The sequence below is a fragment of the Malaclemys terrapin genome, chromosome 9, assembly GCF_027887155.1.
Source record: "Malaclemys terrapin pileata isolate rMalTer1 chromosome 9, rMalTer1.hap1, whole genome shotgun sequence".
NCBI lineage: Eukaryota > Metazoa > Chordata > Testudines > Emydidae > Malaclemys > Malaclemys terrapin.
The window spans coordinates 82,938,923-82,957,686 of record NC_071513.1 but is presented as its reverse complement, the minus strand read 5'-3'; positions in this window follow the sequence as shown (position 1 = coordinate 82,957,686).

The window sequence follows — 18,764 nt, the reverse complement described above, 5'->3', positions numbered from 1 at the left end:
TTAATCATGGTGAAATAATGTGTGTATGTGGGGTGGAAACCAACCATATAGCACTCAGCAACTCCAAATTCTTTTTTTAATTCTGAAATTTTAAACCTTTCTGGACCAAGATGGTGGATGAGCAGCTACTGGTGAAGAGAATGAGGTGTCAAAGACAACACAAACTCAATATTCTACATCCTCCCAGCTTTTGATTTTGATCTATAAATACATAGTAGCGCTGCCCTCCAGATCACAGAGAAGAAGGACAGAGTTTTCAGGGATTCCCAGTCTGACAAAAATCACTTCCTAAAAAATATGTATCTGTGATATGTAAGGTTTGAGAGGTTTAAAAATGTGTTTAAACATCATTTTTAAATATCAAGCACAGGGCTGGCTCCAGGCACCAGCGAAGGAAGCACATGCCTGGGGCGGCACATGCTAAGGGGTGGCATTCCGTCCATTCTTGGGGCAGCACAGTCTGGGCAGCTTTTTTTCCCCCCCCCCGCTTTGGCAGTTTTTGGCAGCAAAAATGGTAGAGCCGGCCCTGATCATGCATCAAGAAACCAGGCTTGATTGGGCTTTCTTATCAGGAAATCTGTATGGATTTTTTTCCCTTTGTAAATGAATCCAGCCCTTCCTGAGCATTTCAACATGGCACCTGGAGAGGGTTTCAAAACTGACAGTCATTTCCTATTTGTCAGAAATAAAAATAGGGAATTCAGATCAATGTATGACTTCACTTGTAACTGTAAATAATAATAAACTGCCTTTGGTTCCAAACTTCTACACTGATGGCATATCTAAGAAGAACATTTAATGTCATGACAGCACAGATATAGGATTCATCTTCACTCCATAGGGGTGCTTCATTACCCATTTGAGGTTTTGTTTTGCTACACCCCTTGTGAGATAGAAGGCCACCACTATCTCATGAAGATGAATACCGTATCCTCTGGTAATGCCAGGACATAGTCCCTTTGTATAAGTTTACAATATACACACACAGGCAGACAAAGATAACTGTATTGCACCTAAGGAAAAGCAAAGATCAATGTACATATGGTGAGAATTACAAAGGACACAAAAATAACTAACATACAGCATGACGTAGTAGAAGAAAACCAAATCCAGTACTGAATCTGTTCTCCAAAATGATATTTTCTATTTCACTTTTGCATACCATATTAAGTATGTTTTATACAGAAACTAGAGCATACACTGTGTCGAATGAATAGCAAATCAACTTCCCCCATTCATAAACTCACCGCAACATGGTTCATGTTAGCCTGGTAACAGATGTGTAAATATTTCAAAGCACACATAATTCAGGTTCTTAAGCCATTTGACTTTTGTAAGGACAAAACAGGGCTGTGTGTGTGCTCTAGTGACATTACAAGTACATATTTCTGTTTGAGGCTATTCGCCTTAGCCCTGCTTAATTCATCCAGCCAATTTATTATCTTTTAATTTTTTTTAAATTATTGATTAAAGGACCGTCAGTCAGTCATGGCAATTTAGTAAGCAGGGCTCTGATGTGTTTCAATACACTTGGGAATAATACACGACCTCTTAAAAAAAAGGGGATTGTGGAAAAACTTAAAATATTTTAGACCTGCTCACATCATTTTTATTTGCTCTTTCTGTACAATGGAAAGAGAAAAACACCAACATTATTAGCTCTAAAAAGTTTTAGAATTAAAACGTTTCTTGAACTTTCAGATTTTACTGTGGATGTAAGTGACAGAATAAATCTTGCAGCTGCATATGCTCTGTATTATACAGACTCTTAAATAAACATTTTGTGATGATTAAGAGTTGTGGCAATGCCATTTCATTTCCCCCTTTCTTAGCCTCGTAGCTTCCTCCCAGCGTAAGCTAGAGCACAGATCATAATTATAATGCAAAACAGCATCCCACAGCCTTGTTAATGCATTTCAAACCTGAAGTTCCTTGAAGTTCTAAGGATTTTAAAATATTGATATTCATTAACGGAATGATTTCCTGTGACATAAATGCACATTACATTCTTTAATGTGCTGGAAACAACTAAAAATGCCATGTCAGAAGTGTTTACATGGCTGTTGTGAAAAATGGTACCTTGCTAATATATGCCTGTTTCTTAAATTCTGTTAGCAGTTGTAAGACAGTCAGATACCACCCATGGGATCGTGTGCCCTCATGAAACACAATTACAATGAGAATATCTCATTATCTCATTGGCTTTAGCTTACTGTTCTGTTACCATGGTTTCAAATACACAGAGGAGTCTGAAACTAAGAGTGCTGCTAACAAAGAACATATCCTTGTACAATGACATCAGATCATGTTAGACAGAATAGACTTAATTAAATACCCCCCGATGTAGGCCAAAATATAGGACTTGTGTATACTTTTAAAAAATGGAATCTAGTGTTTTTTTATGCAGCTGTAAAAACCCTGTAATTTTGAAAATTAATAAAGCACCATGACAGCTTTGCCAAATAGTCACAAAAAGCAACAACAAAGTGATACAATTGATTTTACAAAATTTATTTTTGTATAAATTGTGCTTTGTTAATTGTACTCTTACCAATTCCACTATTCTTGATCCATCTCTCACCCACTAGTGAACTTGGACTATCTTGGTCCTATCATCACCATGCCTTGAATTCAGAACATTACAGTCTGGTCTTGCCAAATGAATTGCAATGCTGCCTAATGAGAGCAGGACACACCACCCTATTTGCTGACAGGACGTCTCCTACTTGGACACATTCAGTTAGAGGCTTATCTTACCACTGGTGGTGAACTAGTCTGACGTATTGAAAGAGAAAAAACACAACTGTTGATATTATGCACTGCAAGAGCCATGCTGTTTGCCATCCTTTTGATTCACGCCCATCCACCAAGTGTTGCTATACAGTTAAGTGTATCTGACTAGCATAGCTAGTATAGCTTCAGTTCAAGTTAAACACTCAGTTAAAAAAATGTTAAAATAATTAAAAATTACACTAGAAAAATAACTCCGTAGACAAAATTATTGAGCTCAGTGCAGGGGTAACTGGGTGAAATTCTATGGTCTGTGTTATACAAATGGGCAGACTAGGTGATCTAATGGTCCCTTCCAGCCTTAAAAATCTAGGAAGGAATGGCTATTTCCATTTTTACCCACAGAACAAGTGGGTTCATCTACTGTAATAATTTACTTCATCAAGGAAAAAAACTTTTCCTCATCATGCATTGTCCCCTGAAGAAAATGCACCACCCATAATTCAATCTCTCTTTCAATGTTTTGTTTCAGAGTCAGAGCATTAAAAATTCCACATATCATTTATTTACCCTGGAGGATATCAGGTGACATAATGTGACAATAATGACATCCCTAGTGGTGTTAATTGATTTTGTCCTGGTAGAGAGGGTAATTTGGCATCCACAGCAGCTTCCAGATCATGGACTTAGTGATTGTCTGCCTAGGTAGTATTACTGTTAATGAAGAGAAAACACGCTTTCCTCTTTAAAAGACAGTATGCTAATTATGACAGACAATGGAGTGCCATAGGTCGTTTATTATTTTTAAATAGAGTTAATTCTAAATGACTGACACAGAAGTGCAAAATGACTGTAAATTAGTAAATGCAATTCCTAGCTCATAAAATCCAATGTCACTATTTAATAAATAAAAAAAGAGCACTCATGAAATATTCTAACCATTTTAACATTTAAAGGTGTGAATAATTAACAACCAGAAGTTAACAACCACCAGCTTGTAAAAGGTCTGATTAAAAGCAATGTTCATCATCTGCCAAACTAACACAGCTCATTGGGTCAACATTTCCTAATTAATGCTTTCTAATTATGGAGATAAAACATATTTTCTTAGTATAATTGTTTTTTAAAAGTCATGGTGGTTTTGAATTTATTCTGTGGAATAATTAAAGCTACTGATGAGCTCTAATGGGTTTCATAAGAGTTGGAGGGAACGGTTTTGGAATGAGCAGGCTTATAATAAAATGCTCAGATTCTGGACCCCTAGTGAGCATGGTGTCATGCCATCAAGATTTTGGCAAACTCTTCCACCTTGGCCAGCTGAACTTTGTCACCTCACGATTGATTTTTTAAAAAATGAAAATTGTGTAAATTCAGTGCTGCTGAAAGATACCAGGAGTGGCAATCATCTGTCCACTTGGCAGTTACAGTAACACCAACCCCCTCACACTGCTGCATCCACTACTCCTCCACCTCGAACTGGGGGACCCACTTCAGAGTCAAAGGGAAGCTCAGTCTCCCGTCCTGTTTAGTCGTTGGCCTCTGTGCCAACAAAAGTGCTAAGTAATTCTAATTGTGATGATGGAGTTTGTGTTCCAGACATTTGTCCACTGGAACTGGTCTGAGATCACCAAACTCATGCCATATAGATCTCTGAAGATCCATTAGCTGATAACTTTTGATCACTTCCAGCCAGGGCTAGATTTGGACCATCAATCTAGAAATGGAAGACATCCCACTATTAGTTCCCTAAACCGGACAGTCACCCTAGGCCTCGCAGGTTTGAAGTCTGCCAGCCACATGGCCTGGCCCTGCAGAATACTGGAGGCCATAAAAGGCTGTTGGAGAGAGGCAGGCACACATAACAGCTCTTCCTTCCATAGCTGAGTGATTTTTCTGTCTCCCTCCCAATAATTTTGTCTAGTAGACTATAGCTTTTTGAGGCTATATCTAAGCTAGGTTCCCTGAGCCAAGCATCCCCTTCGTGGTGGTGGTGGTTTACTGGCTAAGCAATTGATGTGGAGACAGTTTATTTTTACAGGTGTGGAGTTTAACTGTCATATTTGGGGGTCAGGAAGGAATTTTCCCTTGTGGGGGTTCAGTGGTATCTGAGGTGTTTTCACTGCCATAAACCATCTTGCACTGACTACTGATGCAAGATTTATGACTAGCCTTTCCCTTTCACTTCAGGAGGTCTCTCTGATACATGCAATGAAGCTGAAGACAGCCAGAGCTAAAGAATATTTGCTTTCAGTAAATATTATCTCTGTCACAACATAAGGAAGGCAGGAGGCCCTTAATTAGACCTGGTTGAATATTGGAATTTCCATTCTGCAGGAAATTCCAAAATTTTGAAAAAAAGAGTCACACTTTTTCATAAAAAAACACAGAAATTGTGACATTACCTGTGAAAGGGAAACGTGAAGAGTTTCATTTCTAAATAATAATAGTGTTTAGTTGTGAAGATTTTGAAACAAAATTGAGGCTGAAAGCCCTTAAGCTCCTGGCTCAGCTGTGGCTCCTGGGGCCACTAGACTCCTCACTCTCCATCAGCAAAATGGCTGAGCCAAGAGCCTTGGCCTGTTGGAACCATGGCTCCCAGTTCCATTCAAGGGAGCCTGGAAGTCCTAGGGCTCCCTATGCTGGGGCAGTTCGCATGGCTGGTCTGCCCCAGAACCATGGTCCCTAGAAACCCATGCTCCCCAACAGCCCACCGGGTAAGCTGACAGGAAATCAGGAAGATTTCCATTTAAAAATCTGCCTGCGTTTAACTGTGAATTTGTCCAAACAAATATGTTTCTGCGGAGTATTTTAGTTTTGATGAACTGACATTTTCCTTCCTTGTTTTGATGGAACATTCCCAGCCAGCTGTACTCATAGGGTTGATGTACCCGTACAGCTCTGCTCATTATCCAATAATGCAGGCTCCAGTTTGGGAACTAGGCTTGGTTTTGTAGACAAAAAGAGGCTATGATACTAACACATGTTAGGACAAGCCCAATGGCCTACCACAGATGTAAGGCAAGGGAGCACAATCCTTTCCCCAGGTAAAGAATAGTTGGGGATTAAGAAGCTTGGGATACTTGCCATCTCCAGTTCATTGGTCATAGGGGCACCCCTAGGCCTTAAACACCTACAGCAAATAAAAGGGACACGATGAACAGATATCTGCCTGGTCACTGCTTGAAGATTTAATGAAGTTGTGGGTCCGGGGGCTTTCTACATCAAGAAAACCACATGAAGAGTTTTATATGCTTCATTCACAAGGAATAATTGGCAGCAGCTGATGTTTGGATATATATCTGCTCTTAAATTGTAATCTCTGTTGTTCAGATAGGAAACATTTGCTTAGGTCCTTATACTGTTAAATACACCATTCTGAAGGTACAGTGGGGAATGGAACTGCTGTAAAAATAAGTCCCATTTCCTTTTTAAATTAGTAAGTGAGCTCATTGGGGGCATCTACTGATGAAGTAACATCATGTCAACTACTAGATGTTCATACGGGAGCAGATGCTATGCTTGTGCTAAATATTAAAGATCAGGCACTCATAACATGATTTAGACATAAAAAAACCCTTAATTTAATAGTAACACCCAAATTGTGCTGAGCTGTATAACTGGAAATATGGAGCTTGCTGGATGCCAGCACTGATTTCTTTCAGGACAGAGCCAATATACAAAAAAGCAAAATGTATATTTGCTCCACTAACAAAGAACATTTATTGTGTAGCAAACATTCGTTTCAAGTCATTTTAGGGGGCCCAACTGAAGAGTAAATTCTTCTCAACATGACAGTAAGCATGATATGGAGCATAGTAGATCGGGCAATATATATTCCATCACAGACTGAACATGTATGGCCATGTCTTTACTGACTTTGGTGTATATTTTTCTCTGCCTATACGCATGTAGTTCCAATTGACATTAATTAGCATTAGATAAGTTCAATGGAAGGAGAAGAGACCCCAGAATGGACGTTAGTGAATCCTTGGCTAAAGCACTTTTAAATATACAAACATCAGGAGGCACATTCTTGGCTATATCTTACTTTATTCCTCCCTTTCCCCCATCTCACTTTAGCTTGTATTCCATGTGGGAGACTGTAGCAAACCTCAGTACTGTCAATCCTAAGCATTCAATAACCATGAGTCAGATCCCCAAAGTTTATGAGATTAAAAAAAAAAACACCTAATTTTTAAGCCAAATGTTGGGGTTCTTTATTTGCATTCTGGTTCAAATCCCTATTCTGCAATTGCGGCATATTTTGCAATCTTTCTGTACAACAGTAAAGGCTAGAAACTTATTTTTATTTCTTTTTAAATGAAAGCTGACTTTCCTCAAGCATTCCCTTGACTCCAGTAGCTGGAAAAACACATCAATATTGTGGGATTTGCAATAAAATTGCAGGAATTACCAACTCTGGACACCTGAAGTGAACTCCGGATGAGTGGGACTCAGTATACATGGGTTCTCATCCTGGTTCCACTATTTTAATATGAATAAATTACTTATTTTCAACTCTGAAAAAATGCTGTTGTTTTTTTAAATTGACTTCAGTAATAGATTAGGTATTGTGAGACCCACTGGTAGGAAAGATTGAAACATAGGAAGTATGGGGAAGTATAGTCCAGATGAGTTTGAAAAAGATAAGGCCAATACTTTATAACAGTGTTCACCACTTATCTAGATCTTAAGTACACTTGACACAGGATTAATACTCCCCAGGCTGATTTGCGAAGGAAGTGTGATATGGGGAAGAAAGACTATTTTAATGGATTAAAAACCACTGCTGAGACAGTAAGCAGGAGGCTGTTGGTGAAAGGAAACAGGTCAGAGTGGAGAGAGCAAGATGTCTCAAGAGTCTGCATTGAATACCACTTTTGTTTGGATTGCATGGGACCGATCCTGCTCCCACAGAAGTTAATGGCAAAACTCCCACAGACTTCAGTGGATGCAGGATCATGCCCTATGTAAATAATTATACCGATGGAGTGATTTTTTGATGGCACAGAATGAGAGAGGCTAGCACATTCCAAGGAACAGAGAAATTGTTCCATACAATATGGGTTAAGAGCTAATATGTGGCTTCCTCAATGTTGTATACAGAAGTATAAGGTAAGACAAAGGATCAAAAATAATGATAGAAGCTCTAAGCCATATCTCCAGTTGGCGTAAGTTAGCATAGCTTCACTGAAGTAATCAAAATAGAGTCTAGGGTCTAGGCTAATTTACACCAGTTGAGGATCTGGCCTTCTGTTTTTAACAGTAAAAAAAAGTGCTAGGAAGATCTAATGATGTACACATTTAAAAGTATAGGCTATTATCCAGCTAACATGGTGCCGGTATTATGACACCCCCAATGTTACATCTAACTATGTGCCAAGGTTGTACAATGACTGCCACCCTCTAAATCCTAAATTAGAGAGTGAGATTTAGGGCTTGCCTCCACTACTGGTGGGATTGACACTGCGGTGATCGATTAATCAGGGGTCGATTTAGTGGATCTAGTGAAGACCCGCTAAATCGACCGTCGATCACTGTCCTGTCAACTCCCGTACTCCACTAGAATGAGAAGAGTAAGGGGAGTTGATCGGAGAGTTTCTCCTGTCGACCCAGCACAGTGTGGACCCCACGGTAAGTAGATCTAAGCTACGTTGACTTGAGTTACACTACTACCATAATTCAAATTGTGTAGCTTAGATCAACTTTTCCCCATAGTCTAGACCTGCCCTTAGACTAGTGCAGACAATTCTGCTCACTTTGTTAAAGGGAAGAAATTACTAAGGGAAGGTCTACACTACTGGGAAAAGTAGATCTAAGCTATGCAATTTGAGTTACGTTAGTAGCATAACTCAAGTCAATGTAGCTTAGATCTACTTACCACAGGGTCCACACTGCGCTGGGCCGATGGGAGAAACTCTGCTGTTGACTCCCCTTACTCTTCTTGCTCTGGTGGAGTACTGGAGTTGACAGGAGAGTGATTGGCGGTCGATTTAGTGGGTCTTCACTAGTCCCCTGGTGGATTGATCACTGCAGCATCGATCCCACCGGTAGTGGAGACAAGCTCTTAGATTGTAAAGTTGCAGCAGAGGGAAATCAAAATGATTGTATTTTGGGTATGAATTATGAAGAAAGTTAGAGTGATCCAAGTCTGGCTAATCTAACAAAAGAGAGAATAAGAGATATATACAACATCCTGAAAGGAAAGGAATTAATGTGGATGAGAGGTCAAAACTAGTTAATAATTCTAAAGCAATAGGTAATAGAAAGACAGCATTTTCCAGGGATAGGCTGGCCGATTTGGATATTGTAGGAGCCATTGCCACCAAACTTTCATCCAAGACTTAAACTGACTCTGAACTGAGCAATCTGGGGGACTGAGAAAGTTTTATTTTGTTGTACTTTAGAATACTGGCTGGTCCTAGGAACAGAAGCACAGATACATCCTACTAAAACTTGTTCTCTCTTTTGGCATTTCCAGCTCATCTTTGCAGGCTCGAGTTGTTTGACTTTGCCAGGAGGGTGTTTACTATACTGAACAGGTGCTTTCAGGTTTAAAATCTTTTACAGTTTGGCCATCGTGTTCCTTATGGCTTGTCTACACTTACCGGGGGACTGACGAGCAGCAATCGATGCATCAGCAGTTGATTTAGCGGATAGCTCTCCTGTCGACTCCTGTACTCCACCAGATTGAGAACAGTAAGGGGAGTTGACAGGAGAGCGTCTCCCATTGACATAGCGTCGTGTGGACCCTGTGGTAAGTAGATCTAAGCTACGTCAATTTGAGTTATGCTATTCACGTAACTCAAATTGCATAGCTTAGGTTGAATTTCCCCTGTAGTGTAGAGAAGGCCTTAGACACATGTGCCACAGCTACTACAATTCAGAATTTCTGCACACAAAGGTTTGTCGCTGTGTGGAGTAAATGTATGAAGTCAGCTGGGATAAACTGGATAAGGGAAGACTCTGGAGGTACAGCCATTAACTAGATATTTGGGGTTTAAATAGTGAGATGTTAACATCTCACTTGAAATTATATTGAGCTACCATTGAAGTTTTGTCAGCATTTCTATTACAAACTGACAAAAAATTCCACCCATGCTTATTCCTGGCACACAAAGGGATCTACTTTTACCTTTGATGTAATTATCAGTGATTAGAACAGGAGTGTCCTGACTCTGGGATTCTAGTCCCTGCTCTACCAGAGACTTTAAGAGTCTCTCTACTACAAATTGCACATCAGTGAAACAGATAATACTCCTTGGGTAAAGCCCTGCCCCTGCTGAAGTCAATGGGAGTTTTATCACTGACATTAATGGAGCCAGGATTTCATTTTATCACAATGAGATCATGAGGTTTAATAAATGAGTATTAGCACTATTCATACAAGAATGCCAAAAATGTTTTGCAATGCAAATGGAAGCATTTAATTTAATAAAATAAGGTAGAACTTATGCAAGCATAATTTTGACTTTCAGCTTTTAAACAAAGTGGGCCCAATCCTACAACCTTTATTTGTGCAAGCAGCTTTCACTCACAGGAGTAGTCCCATGGAAAATTAATTACTGGTTGCAGGGTTGTATCTTAAGATCTAGAGTTCCTTGGGGCAGGGCTGTGTTATTCTGTCAGTCTGTAAAAGTATCATGCACACCTATGGTGCTATATAAACCACAACAAAGCATGTTGATGGTACAATAATCCCTAAGGTCTTTGCACACAAGGACTTTTTTTTTTTAAAAAAGGTTATTTTTTTTCAAATTGGGGTTCTGCAATAAACACATCTCCCTGTTTACACTTCGAGAAGAGAAATGCAGCATCTTAAAACTCCAAATTTTGTATGAGATTTAGACTTGATTAATCAATATTTACACTGGTTTCATTTTGGGTGCTAAATGGCATTTTAGCTCCGGTTATAAAAGTGAGCACTGCCTATGTAGCCATGCTGTTTTTGGCATGGCCTAATGATACAGAGATGTGGCTATGCTTTAATGATCTGCTTTAATAATTTATCAATGGAGTTTGTAAGTGCTAATTTGCACTTTTAGGTGCATATTCTCCTTTTGAAGCATCCATATAACCCCCCATTAATGTTAATGGGAATTATGCTCACATTAAAAGGAGACTGTACCCCTTAGGTGTTTAACATCTGACTTATCTAGGTCTTAAATTGCATGGCTGAATGTCATTTCTTTCATTTACTAAAATGGCTTTTTGTTGTGCTGCCACCACATGGCTGCAGTGGCAGAGAGAATACTTCAATCAAAAAAATAAAAATAAAAATAAACCTCCACCAGGAAACAGTGTGAGTCAGTGCACTAGACTTGACTTTTTAGACCTTGGCTTAAATCTAGTTTTGGATCATGGTCAAATAAGGTTGACAATTGATCAATTCTATTTACATGTTTGCATTCCTAACTAAGCCACCAAAGAATATGGCATAATTCAACATGGTTGCCAGTTTGCGCCAGCAAATACAGAAACTAATTAATTTATACATGACAGTAACATGCCAGAGAATAAAGAGGACCATTAGCCTGTAGGACCAAATTCCTCCATTATCAAAATCGCTACTAGACATTCTAAATTGTTACAAAAGGACAAATTTTGTTATACCCCTGGAGACAATCATAAATTGAACTCCAATTCATTTATATGGTCTAGTTCCTTTGGGTCTCTGATAAGCATGTGCTTAAATCCCATTGATTCCCTTGAAGTTCACGAGATTTAAGCACAAACTTAAAGTTAAGCTTGGGCTTAAATGCTTTGTGAACTGGGCCATAATGAGCCAGGATTTTTAATGCTGAATAAGTGGTGTTGCACCTTGTGCAGCTGCTTTCTCTTAGCAATTTACTGCATTCCACAATCAATGGGATTTTGATAGGTAAACATATTTCAATAGAAATGGATCTGATAATAGTTATACACATTAGCTATTGAATCTAGTTAATTTGCACAGCTGTCATAGCCTATTCATAGAGGAGGAGATTCGTTTGCTGTGGAGCTCCATTTTCATTAGCATCTGACAGAATTTCAGAAGTAAGTAGTCAAAGCTGGCCCTGATCTGAATATTAACCTGCTTTGCCCTGCTGTGGTCAGGTATTTTTAAATTAACTCTTAATCCTTCTGTTGGATTTTTGTAGGAAACTGAATGTTATTTTAATGTACTTTTTGTGTGAATAAATAGATTGGTCTATCCTTGGTTTGTAAGGGCAGGCCTCAATGGAGTATATGAACTTCTCTTAGCTCTCAATGTTCCTAAGCAGCACCGGCATTTTACTTCTTGTTCTTAAAAAAAAAATCCTCAGTTTGCAGTCAACTCACATTCTCAGAAAGACATCAAGTTAAAGCTCATGAACACATGTGCATAGAGAAATACTGCTTACTATACAGATATCATGCAGTGCTGGTATGGGTGAGCTGGTTGTCACTCTTCACTATGGACCCAATCCCCTAAGGTGTCAAGTGTCTCACAGAAGGCATGATTATTCTCAATTCTCATTCACCTCACTCAGTCCAGTGAGTTTTAGGAGCTGGAGAGCCTAACAGGTGGGGTACACATGGGCATCTATGATAGTGTTCAAAGGCCCGAAGAAGGTAAAAAGGAATATTTCTCAACCCTTAAATGTTTGGGGTTTGAGCCTACAAGCCATTGTTCCTGAGAGTTGCTTTGTTTCTGATTGATATAAAATTTAATATTTCTAAAGCTACTTGTTTTCAAAAAATAAAATGCAGACCTATACGCCTTGGGATTAATAAAATAAAGGGAGCAACAGAAAAGTTGTTTATACTTCGGTTTTTGTTTGGCTAAGCATCCAGCCTTTTGGATGCTTACCATGAACTTCTTGGGTCTGTGAAATCAGGCAGAAAATCTCAGTTTCTCTTGTGAGATTTCAGGGATTTTTGTATCCTTTAATGTGGTACCAGTCTTTAGGTCATGGTCTCTTTTCTGTGTTTGCAAAGCACCTAGGAAAATAGGACTCTGAACCCTTATTGGGCCCCCTGGGCACTAGTGTAATATGCATAATAAATGACACCACAAGAACAGCTTTTCCTATATTAAGTATTGGGTGCCTTCCTATTTTCTGAACTAATTCACTCATCTTCAATGCTTAGGGCACAGAACTGTGCCTGCTATTGAATGAGGCATTATTTAAATTGCACCTGTACAGTCCATTGTACCACACCCCTTATGTCAAGCCACATCCCCAGTTCCTTAATCTTAAGGCATAACATTATACATTTCAGTGGAATTGATTAATGTGGGACAATAATGCAACTAGAAAGACTGATAACTTTACTGGATGCTTTTTATGTAATAAGAAAATGTCTCTATATTGGAAATGCTAATAATTCACTTGGCATTGCCTGATCTGGTTATAGAAATGTGTGAGAGGAGAAATTGTATCTAGGGACTATTTGGACCTTTAGTAAAATATCCAGGAATCAGAAGAGCATGATAATAGCAAAACTCTTTCTCTCAACTACAGAAAGTGGCAGCAAATGGAATGTGTGAGTTTGTTATTTAGGATCTGTGATAATTGAGAACTCAGACAACTCTAATAAGATCTGTAGGATGCTAGCAAGGGTGAAAGTAACTTAAAGGACTTATCTGTATGCCGGAATCCTGAGCAGGGGGCGGGACCTCAATCAGAAGGGGTGGGGCCTCAACCGGAAGAGGCGGGGCATTATGATTTAAAGGGCCAAGGGCTCCAGCTGCGGTAGCGGCAGTTGGGAGCCCGGGGCCCTTTAAATCACCACTGGAGCTACCAGCTGCAGAGGTGGCTGGGAGCCTCAGGGTTCAGGGGCAATTTAAAGGGCATAGGGCTCTGGCCGCCGCTACCGCAGCAGAGCCCCGGGCCCTTTAAATCGCCGATGCAGCCCTGGGGGCTCCTGGCTGCTGCTGCTACCCTGGGGCTCAGGGCTCTGCTGCAGTAGTAGTGCCTGGAGCCCCTGGTCCTTTAAATCACTGCCGGAGCCCCACCGCCGCTGGCCCAGGGCTCCGGGCCTTTAAATCGTGGGCCTTGGGAAGTCGGTCCGGTAAGGTGTACCGGCTTACTTTCACCTCTGGATGCTAATAATAGCTTGATTAATTATGATATATATAAAACATTTCCAAAGCTACAAAGTCAACACTTCTTTAGGCTTTTGATGTAGCTCTGCGCAATTATGAGTACAGACATGGAAAGGTGAGGATCAACGTTTTTTGATGTCTTGGAGGTTGAAGCTACCAGTGTCGGGGTTTGAGTATTGAGTAAAAACAAAAAAACCCCACCACAAACACAAATGGATATTTCAACAGTCAAAAAAAAAATCTGTTGTTTCACTTTTTAGGGAAATCCATAAGCATGGAAAGCTACTTTAGCCCTGTCTGAAAGGCAGAAGATAAAAATATGAATATGTTGTTTCTAGTGGACTGGGTAACAGGTTTAATAGTTTCAGATCGGATACTCTCATCAATTTAAACAGCTTCCCTGGTTGACTTGCATTATTTCAATTCAGAGTAATTTCATGAGGTGGAAAAGTGAGATCACAGACTCAATATCTTAAAGGGAAAGGACCTGGATAAGGCTGACATGCCAATTTCATTATTTGCATGAGTGCCTGTATGGTTACAGTGTGGGAAACAATGATGACCAGCCATTTTTTCAATGCAACATTTGTCCATGGTACTCATTTCCATCAGCCTATCCTCTATTGATTTGTACAATGCTTTGTAAATGCAAAGCTCTATATAAGTGCTAATTTATTATTACTAAGATGCATCCATATTTGCAAATTATTGGGAAAAATGACATGGACTGACTAAAAGGAACCAGAATGTGAACTCTCATTTTTACTGGTAAGCAGTTGCTCTCACAGGTCGTTCCATTGACGTTTCTTGAGATTACCCAAGTGAGTGACCAATGGAAATAAGGAAATTGCAATCCAGTCCATGGGCAGCTCACTGAAAGTGTTTTATTTATATATGATCACAGAATCATGGGACTGGAAGGGACCTCGAGAGGTCATCTTGTCCAGTCCCCTGCACTCATGGCAGGACTAAGTATTATCTAGACCATTCCTGACAGGTGTTTGTTTAACCTGCTCTTAAAAATCTCCAATGATAGAGATTCCACAACCTCCCTAGGCAATTTATTCCAGTGCTTAGCCACCCTGACAGCTAGGAAGTTTTTCCTAATGTCCACCCTAAACCTCCTTTGCTGCAATTTAAGCCCATTGCTTCTTGTCTTATCCTCAGAGGTTAAGAGGAACATTTTTTCTCCCTCCCTGTAACAACCTTTTATGTACTTGAAAACTGTTATTTACCCCCCCAGTCTCCTCTTTTCCAGACTAAACAAACCCAGTTTTTTCAATCTTCCCTCATAGTCATGTTTTTAAGACCTTTAAATCATTTTTTGTTGCTCTTCTCTGGACTTTATACAATTTGTCCACATCTTTCCTGAAATGTGGCACCCAGAGCTAGACACAATACTCCAGCTGAGGCCTAATCAGAGTGGAGTAAAGTGGAAGAATTACTTCTCCTGTCTTGCTTACTACACTCCTGCTCATATATCCCAGAATGATGTTCGCTTTTTTTGCAACAGTGTTACACGGTTGACTCATATTTAGCTTATGGTCCACTATGACCCCCAGATCCCTTTCCGCAGTACTCCTTCCTAGGCAGTCATTTCCCATTTTGTATGTGTGCAACTGATTGTTCATTCCTAAGTGGAGAACTTTGCATTTGTCCTTATTGAATTTCATCCTATTTACTTCAGACCATTTCTCCAGATCATTTTGAATTTTAATCCTATCCTCCAAAGTAATAAACAAGATAAACAATTCCACCCAAAAATCTTGTGAGATTTATGATTGTCCAGCTGCATCCTCTACCAATGAAAAGCCAGGAAATGAGCAGGTAAGCTCCCCATCCACACTCCACTCATCTCAAACTCAACTGCTTCCCTTTCACCACCCAGTCTCTACATTCATCCTGAGCACTCAAGAGATGCCTGTCTTCCCTGAGGCTAGCTTATTCTCACCAGATTCTTGTTTTATGTGAGAATAGCACAGAAATCCAGGGAGAACTCCCTGTGCTGGAAGTGTTATTTACTATATAAAAAGGTGCCAAAATGCTAATTTACCTTAAGATTTGACATTTTTATTCATATAGCTTACAAGAACAAAGAAGACTCATCCTGGGGTAAGAGCAGGGGTGAAAGTAACTTAAAGGACTTACCGGTACACCAGAATCCTGAGCAGGGGCGGGGCATTTAAATCCCCGGGCCCTTTAAATTAAGATTTAAAGGGCCCGGGGCTCTGGCAGCGGCAGCTGAGAGCCCCGGGCCCTTTAAATCACTGCCGGAGCTACCAGCTACAGAGGCGGTTGGGAGCCCCGGGGCTCGGGGGGCAATTTAAAGGGCCTGGGGCTCTGGCGGCTGCTACCGCAGCGGAGCCCCAGGCCTTTTAAATCACTGACGGAACCCCGGGGGCTCCCGATTGCTGCCGCTACCCCGGGGCTCGGGACTCTGGCGGAGATTTAAAGGGCCCAGGGCTCCACTGCGGTAGCAGCGCCTGGAGCCCCTGGCCCTGTAAGTCACCGCTGGAGCCCCGCCACCACTACCCCAGGGCTCTGGCAGCAGGGCTTACGCAGCAATTTAAAGAGCCCAGGGCTCTCCACAGCGGCCAGGAGCCCCAGGCCCTTTAAATTGCAGGCCTGGGGAAGCCAGTCCAGTAAGACATACTGGCTCTTGCCGGAACGCCATACCGGCTTATTTTCACCTCTGGGTAAAAGGTGTATGATAAATCTTGTGCCGACGTGTCACCATTTTCATTCGGAAATCTCTTGAGAATGGAAACTCAAGAGTAGAACTAACTTTGTGAATGTGAGGAATGTTTACACCGCCTCTATTTGAAAATCTATGATGACAATGGTAGGTAGCACACTTCCACTCACATTATGTGTATTATTTATTCCTCTGGTTGTAGCACTTCTTCTCTTTCCTACACAATATTGAGTTCGTTTAAGCCACTTTGCCAGGCAATGCAGCCCTACAGGTGTTTGGGTCAGCTAGTGTTGCAGAAACCAGGACTTTACACATAAATATGAAAGCTACACTTCAATGAAACCTGAGAGTTCTTTTCTGCTCACAATTATGGTGAATTACTTGGACTGATTGAACATCCTGTCAAAAAAATAATTAATTTAGTGAAAGGGGCCTACTGTTGTGTGTTTATGTGTATCATCGCCTCCATTTTTCCCCTAAAGAAGGGATTAAAGGAATAGAAAATGTGGTACTTTGACCAAAGTTCTATTAGATGCAGACTGTTGAGTCAATGTTGCTTTATTCCTGTCCCTCTCTGTGACTCTCTCCACACAAACTCCATGCTACTGCAAGCCTTGGAGGAAGATGTATGGCTGGCATCAATCTGTCTCCTTCCACTCAAAGTATAAGCACACTCTTGTTTCTCCTGCTTGCCCCCCCCAAAAAAAACACACAAAAAAGCCCCTATGCTTAGTCCCCACCTTCCCCTCCAACTAACACATATCTGTCTTCCCTTTTCCTCTAGAGTTGTCTTTTAACAATTTCTTCCTCTCCAGTCACCCCAGACTGTGGGTAGCTCTTAGAAGAGGCCCTTATTGAGGGAAGACTTTACACTAACAAGCAGGGCACAGAACACTTATACTTGAACATAGTCATGGCTGGATTCAGTTTGATCATGGTAGGGGGCTCCTTAACTGTGCTCTCTCCCCCCGGCACTCAGACTTATCCTGGACAAGTTTACAGGTAGCTGAGGCCTTCAGGAAATGCCAAAACTGTCCTTTCATTGCTTGGTTAATTTGGTGCACAATTATTTAATTACTACTTCTCTCTCTTGCTACCTGGGAACCATAATGTGTTACTCTTGGTTATTTACAGATAGCGCATGATGTGCCACTAGGCAAAGTAACACTGCCAGAGGAAATTCAATATTGGGACGGTCTTGACCTTTGTGAACTTTACCTCAAAAATCTTAGATTACACTAATGATAATATTTGGATGCAAGAGAGAAAGATGGCTGGGTGCAGAATAGATCTTTCAATGGATAACGTTATATAAGAGATGTTTGGGATTCATCTGTGTAACGTTTTACGTTAGTTTATCCACTCACTGAAAAATAGAATGAATGCTTCACATGTTAATCCTACAGCTAGCAGCTGGAATGTGCTATACCAGCAGTTCGCAAAACTGTAGCAACTCGAGGACCCCCCATTTTGATTTAAAAAATTTCAGGGACACCCGCGCCCCCCCCCCCCGGTTCCTGGCCAACGGGAGCTGGGGAATCGGCGCTCAGGGAAGGGGCAGCACGTGGAGACTCCCTGCCCCCGGCCCCAGGGACGTGCCCGCCGCTTCCGGGAGTGGCAGGGAGCCAGGATAGGGAAGCATTAGGAAAATATTTCAAATGGAAGAAAACAGTTCAATATTTGAATCCATATATTTGAAAATTGTGTATGTAATCTGACTTTAACCTTGCGGCAATTGTCTACACTGGGATAAGATCTGGCATGTGCAGTTTTAAGTATACTGTTTTCATTTTGATGAAGCTGAATAGGAAGCTGATAATACAGCCTGAAGACTAGGAAGACTGCTTTCTCTCTCCATAATAATTACACAAGCCATGCACAATTGTGTTTGAAACAAACATATGAAAGACATTTGACTGTTGATTTTCAGTAACACTTTAGCCATGAAAAACTAATCACTTTATTGCTCATCCTGATTAAGAACGGATAAACCACGTAGGCCATATTCACCCTGCAGGCTTAAAGCCATCCTATGCCTCAAGCCATCCTATGCCTCACCAGAGCTGTGCCATGCACTCTGGGACTGAGGCCCATGATCTATTCTATTCAGTACCTGTACTATCTGAGCACCCTCCAGTAGTGCATTTAGCAACTTAACTACCATCTGTCATGTATTTGTTCTGGTCCCATAATGGCAAGGACCTCCATCCTCAGTTGTGTTTTGCATTACTGAATCACTGAAGGAATCAATAATGACAAACATTCCAC